Source organism: Euprymna scolopes, chromosome 21 (assembly GCF_053919585.1).
Source record: "Euprymna scolopes isolate OS-2025 chromosome 21, ASM5391958v1, whole genome shotgun sequence".
NCBI classification, from domain to species: domain Eukaryota; kingdom Metazoa; phylum Mollusca; class Cephalopoda; order Sepiida; family Sepiolidae; genus Euprymna; species Euprymna scolopes.
In genome coordinates this window covers 53,587,718-53,594,403 of record NC_136502.1, presented here as the reverse complement: position 1 = coordinate 53,594,403, position 6,686 = coordinate 53,587,718, and the positions used below count along the sequence as shown (strand labels likewise).

General features: G+C 30.3%; 1 protein-coding gene across 1 annotated transcript in view; it reads left to right on the top strand.

Annotated features, from left to right (window-relative positions):
- Positions 1-2,207: 2,207 nt before the first annotated feature.
- Positions 2,208-6,686, top strand: part of LOC145242352 (uncharacterized) — a 12,134-nt gene continuing 7,655 nt past the window's right edge. The window contains exon 1 of the mRNA XM_080105358.1: positions 2,208-2,769. The gene's annotated coding sequence lies outside the window, so the exon portion shown is untranslated. The remainder of the gene's footprint in view (positions 2,770-6,686) is intronic.

Sequence of the window (6,686 nt, the reverse complement as noted above, 5' to 3'; positions counted from 1 at the left end):
ACGGTGAGACATTTTCAAAGCAAATCTTAAATTAAAAGCCCCCCCCCCTCAACATTGTTTGACGTGTTTCTACGCGTTTTTTTAAATGTTTGGAACCTATAACAACCCGGTTCCCTCTTCCTTTCCCCTGCCAACAAACTTGAAAAAAAATACTAACGATTATATCTCCCGTTTACATGCACGAGCGTGCGCTCATGCATAGCAAGATGGCCACGATTAATAATATAAGAAATTATATTGCTGAATATCTGGAAAATTAGTTATTTGTGGAAAATTTAAGTGCGATATTCATTTCGGCATACCTGAAGTCGCTATTTAAAAAAAAAATGTTAAGGTGGACACGGTGTCCAGTCCACCTTAACATTTTTCTTTAAAATATAATTTTTACCAATTACAAATATAAATTTACCAATTACAAAAAAAAAAAAACTAAAATAAAAATTTGGCGCTTCCACACTTTATTGCCGAAATTGGAGACACCATTTTTTTCACGCACTTGCTGTCCAAATCTCTGAACGCATATACCATTCACTGGACAAAGCGGGAGAGGGCAGAGCAGTAGCTCTAGATATATCTAAGGCTTTTGACAGGGTATGGCATGAGGGTCTCCTCAGGAAGATTAGATCTTACGGTATCACTGGTAGAATACTTAACATAATTAAATCCTTCTTATATAAGAGAAAAATCCAGTTTGTCCTCGACGGTCGTACATCTAAACAATATGATATAAATGCGGGAGTGCCCCAAGGATCTATCCTTGGACCTCTGCTGTTCCTGATATTCATAAATGACCTCCCCGACAAGATTGCCTCTGAGATGGGTATATATGCTGATGACACCACACTCTATAGCAGGCACGACAGGAAAACAAACGAACATATATCTAAAGTAATGGCAGAAACACTAGAGAATGACCTCCAATCAGTAGTGGAATGGAGACAAAAATGGATGGTAACGTTCAATGCCACCAAGACAAAACTGGTTTCATTCAATAATTACAAGAAACCTTCTCTACCACCTATAGCAATGGCCAACGACTCTTTATCTGAGAGTATGTCTCTCAAGCTCCTTGGCCTAACGTTCACAGGAAACATGAGTTGGAACAATTACATCGAGGGCATTGCCAGGGCCGCTGCAAGGAAGGTGGGCTCTCTCTACCGTGCTAGAAAACTTCTAACACCCGAAAGTATCCTGTACCTCTATAAGGCCACTATTCGCCCATGTATGGAGTATTGCTGTCATATTTGGGCCGGTGCATCGGCTACTAGTCTCTCGCTCCTTGACAGGGTTCAAAAGAGAGTCGCAAATCTGATAGGCCCTAAACTGGCATCTAAACTTCAGCCTCTGTCCCATCGTCGAAACGTTGCATCCCTCTGCCTGTTCTACAAGTATTATAATGGGGAATGCTCTGAAGAACTGCAAGCACTTGTGCCCCCACGACGTGAACACCCTCGACAGACCCGACAAGCTGCAAATTCCCACCCCCACACTGTAGAGATCCCTAGATGTAAAAGATCTTTCTACTCCAGTAGTTTCTTCCCCAGAACTGCTAGACTTTGGAATTCCATTCCAGGTCACTGCTTCCCCAACTGTACTGACATGCATAAGTTCAAGTGCAACGTGAACCAACATCTCGCTGCCCTAATCCCTACATAGTACCCCAGTAGATGTTTCCCCTGATAGTAACCCCCTACACCAAAGTGGCAATGTACCTTGTTTGGGGTGGAAAATGTAATAAAAAAATAAAAAAAATCCATGGGAGATTGGGAGACATCATTATATGTCGGAACGATTGCTTCCGGAAAGGGAAAGAATAAATTTACCAAAATTAACATGTGTTGCTTCTGGAAAGATTAAATTAAACTAAAATTATCATTTATTACTCCCAGAAACTTGGTAAACCGATAGTATTGGAGCTTTTCAATAAATGTTTTTCCAATTATATTTTGATAAATTTTTATACAATAAATGTTTTGTTTTTGTTTTGGTTTTCAAATGGCGCTCGCCCAGTTTAAAGCATTATGAACATGTCATTTCATTTTCTGTTTTTAATAAATAAAAAAAATGTTCCATGAAAAACTTTCCCGTTCTCATTTCCAATTAAACAATTACGGATATATGTTCTCTTTCACTTTCTTTATTTACTTTTTTTCGTAGTTCTTTTCGGAAGTTTCATTTTTTTTTTTTGTAATTTTATGCTTCGGCCATAATGATGTCTCCCATGGATTTGGACAGCAAGTGCGTGAAAAAAAATTGCGTCTCCAATTTCGGCAAAAAATGTAGAAGCACCAAAAATTTAAATGAAAACATTTTTTTTTTCTTGCATTTATTTCTACATAATTCTCTAATTTAAAACTGGCTGCAAGCATTTTAAATATTGGCTATCGTTTTCGGCGAAGACAAAAAAATAAAACGAAGTTTTCGTTCGGCAAATTTACGTAAATTGTCCGGAATATGGCGATAATAACGCAGCCCCTATTCACATACATACCATGATTTTGAAGTCCTTAAACTGTTACTGATTGAATAAATATATTTATTGGAAAATATATTTAATTTTAAGCAATTACGTAGCAACAACAACAACAAACAACAACATACACTGGTTTCGGGTTTCATTATTTTATTCGAAATTATCTCCCTTGTTTACACTTTCACATTTTTCATCTCCAGATAAATTCTCGATTGAAAGCGTACATTAACTTTAAAATATTTTCTTTAATTAACATCTGATTTCTATCATTAAATTATTTCTTTTTACGCATAGAGGTAAGTCCAATCAATTCCGAAATTGTTTGTATTGCGTTCATTTTATGATCGAGTTTTAAAAGAAGCCTTTCGTTTAAATTACACAATAAAAATAAAATTCAACTTAATTTATTTTCACTGGTTATTAATTCTCGAATTTTTCTCACTTTTAGTATAAGAAGGAGATACCAAATGTATTTTTTGAATGAAAAAAAAAAAAATGATACTCTTATAAAATAGGTTAGTGGCCGTGTCCGAGAAATATTTTTCGTTTTATCACCTTTCACGATTTTTCTTCTGCGTTAAAATTATGATTTTTTTTTTTCTTTTTAACTCCCCAACCATTTTTATGCAATAAATCTCCTGCTTCTCCTCTTCCTCCTACTAATGTTCTTCGATCATTCCTGTCGGGTTCAGATGGTGAGAAATGCTGTTTACAATACATTAACTATTTTTAATAGCATTTATTATTTATTTTATTTTTTCCGATATATATATATATATATATATATATATATATATATATATATATATATATATAATGTTAAAAGTCCACGTATGCTTCTAGGATAGTGATTTAAAGGTTATGAGGGTTTTTTGAAGCATGAAAAACTATGGGTAAAACTATACAAACACCGTGACAGCGAATTAACCCTAACCCTAACACTAACCCTAAACCTAACCCTAACCCTAACCCTAACCCTAATCCTAACCCTAACCCTAACGCTGTCACGGTGTTTGTATAATAATACCAAACTATGTTACTTTTTGTATTTAATATTATTGAGAAAACTTGAAGGAAGCAGAAGCACTCCTAGGAAGAGTGGCAGCAAAAACCTTTTGTGTGGGTGATGACTCTTTTTATATTGGTAGTTGTTACGTTTAACTTATTTGATTGGCTAACTGGATTATAAGAATGATGGAGTGAACTGAATTTTAATTGTGATTTCAGTTTGGGATTGGAGTTGAAGGAAATTGAATCGTTACCCTTATTACCAGACTGACAAGGTTCTACAATTTTTACCTCATAACCTTTAAATCACTATATATATATATATATATATATATATATATATATATATACACGCACACGCCACCCTTGGATGCTTGTTTCTATGAGTCATAGTATGACCATGATCGTCTTTGTTGGATGCTTCTTCACAATTGTTAGGTCTCTTCAAAATGAGGGGTTGTAGCAGTTAACAAACTATTTACTATAAGCAAATTAATGCCCGGTGCCAAAGTGATTCGGCCACACTTACCAATCGGTTGGCAGGGCGTATTGATTTGAGCTGTTCCCTTAAGGACTATTTTTAGCCCTTTGGAATCTCAGCTGCGATTGCCAAAGAAACGCCAGCAAGCGACCTATACAGACCTCTCTCACTAACCCCTCCCACTGCTACTTGTTGACGACTGCAGTCTGATGGCAGACGACACCTTCAAACAGACATTTACACTTTCTTTCTTTCTCTTCAGTTTGAGATACAACCTCGCCTTTTCTAAATAAACCCTTCATTATTGTTTTGATAACAGCAATGTCGTTTGGCCTTGTGTTTATTTAAGTAATTATTAGGAGAGAAATGCACAATATTTCCCTCCTATAGGGCTTCATCAGAAGTGCGCGCTTCTTCTAGTTCTGCCTCATGACCATCTTCCAACTCTGTTTCATCATCGGGTATCAGACTTTCTGATCTGCCCTTCAAAGATGTTATGCTGTCGGAATCTTCTTCTGACGAGAATCCACTGTATTTGGGGTGCAGGTCCTTCACATGTCAGGGCATCCCACCGACAAAAACGGACTGTGGACTAACTACCTTGGTTACCCGACTCTTGCCAAATCTCATGGTACATCTCTCTGGAGCCTTCACACACACATAGTCTCCAATTTGGTAGGCACTATGTACGGGACCTGCTAATGGAAATATCTGAAAATGATTTTAGAAATCTTCATGGGTGTGTTCCGCCCCTACCCTTACTTATGGGGGTCAGACTATGGTTACTGGGTGTTGCTGTCTTTTGCTTTTCCCATCCTTTCCTTAGGTTTCTCCTAGAAGGAAAAAGCAAAAGACAGCAACATCCAGTGACCATGGGCTGACTTACATTAAGCAAGGGTAGGGACGGAACTCACCCATGAAGATTTTAACAATTATTTACAAATATTTCCACCTCTTGGAAACATGTCACCAAAATGGACTGCAAAAACGCTTTTATACGTATTAAATATATTTTAAATATCTTACATTTGGAATACTTTCTGAAGAGGACACTTCACAGAACGTCTGAAACGCATTAGAAACTATTTCAATGATTTAAAAATTTATTTCAATGATTTAAATAATTAAAAATGAAAATATGAAATACAGTAAGTTTAAAAATAAATTACAATTGTTGGTGACTTATATATATATATATATATATATATATATATATATATATATATATATATATATATATATATATATATATGATTATGCTTACCAATAATTTTACTTCATATTTTCATTTATATATATATATATGCATATATATATTTATATATATATTTATATATATATTTATATATATATATTTATATATATATTTATATATATATATTTATATATATATTTATATATATATTTATATATATATTTATATATATATACATTTATATATATATTTATATATATTTTATATGTATTTATATATATTTATATATATATATTTATATATATTATATATATTTATATATATATTTTTTATATATATATTTATATATATATTTATTTATATATATATATATTTATTTATATATATATTTATTTATATATATATATATTTATTTATATATATATATTTATTTATTTATATATATATACAGTTATATATATATTGTTATATATATTGTTATATATATTGTTATATATATTTATAGTTATATATATATATTTATAGTTATATATATTTATAGTTATATATATATATTTATAGTTATATATTTATTTATAGTTATATAAATATATATAGTTATATATATATTTATAGTTATATATATATTTATAGTTACATATATATATTTATAGTTACATATATGTGTATAGTTATATATATATTTATATATATTTATAGTTATATATAGATTTATAGTTATATATATATATATATTTATATATATTTATATTTATATATATATTTATATATATATTTATATTCATATATATTTATATTTATATATATATTTATATATATATATTTATATTTATATATATTTATATATATATTTATATTTATATATTTATATTTATATATATATTTATATATATATATATTTATATTTATATATATATTTATATTCATATATATATTTATAGTTATACATATATTTATAGTTATATATTTATATTTATATATATCTATATATTTATATATATATTTATAGTTATATATATATATTTATATTTATATATTCATATATATATATATATATATATATATATATATATATATATATATATATATATATATACAGTAGCGTCTAAAAGTTAAGGAACGATCGGTCATTTTTTTTATTGGCTTCTAACTTTATCTATGAAAAAGAAAAAAAAAATTGGTGAATTTTCCAATGTTTAATAATGGTAGTTAAAGAAAAACGTTTTTTTTTAATTTTTGATTTTAATGCATACTAGTTTTTTTTATGTATAAATAAATTAAATTAAATTACAGGCGTCCAAAAGTTAAGAAACGAGGGAAATTCATTATGAAAAAATAAAGAATCCTTTCAGTATTTAGTGAAAAGCCCCTTGTTTTCAATCACATTATGACATCTTTTGCTGCAAGACAGACCCAATCGTTCACATGTTATAGGTGAAATATTATTCCAGGATGTTTTTATACATTCCCATAAACCTTCAAGATTTTTTGGGTTTTTTCTATGATCTTATCACCAATAATTTTCCAAA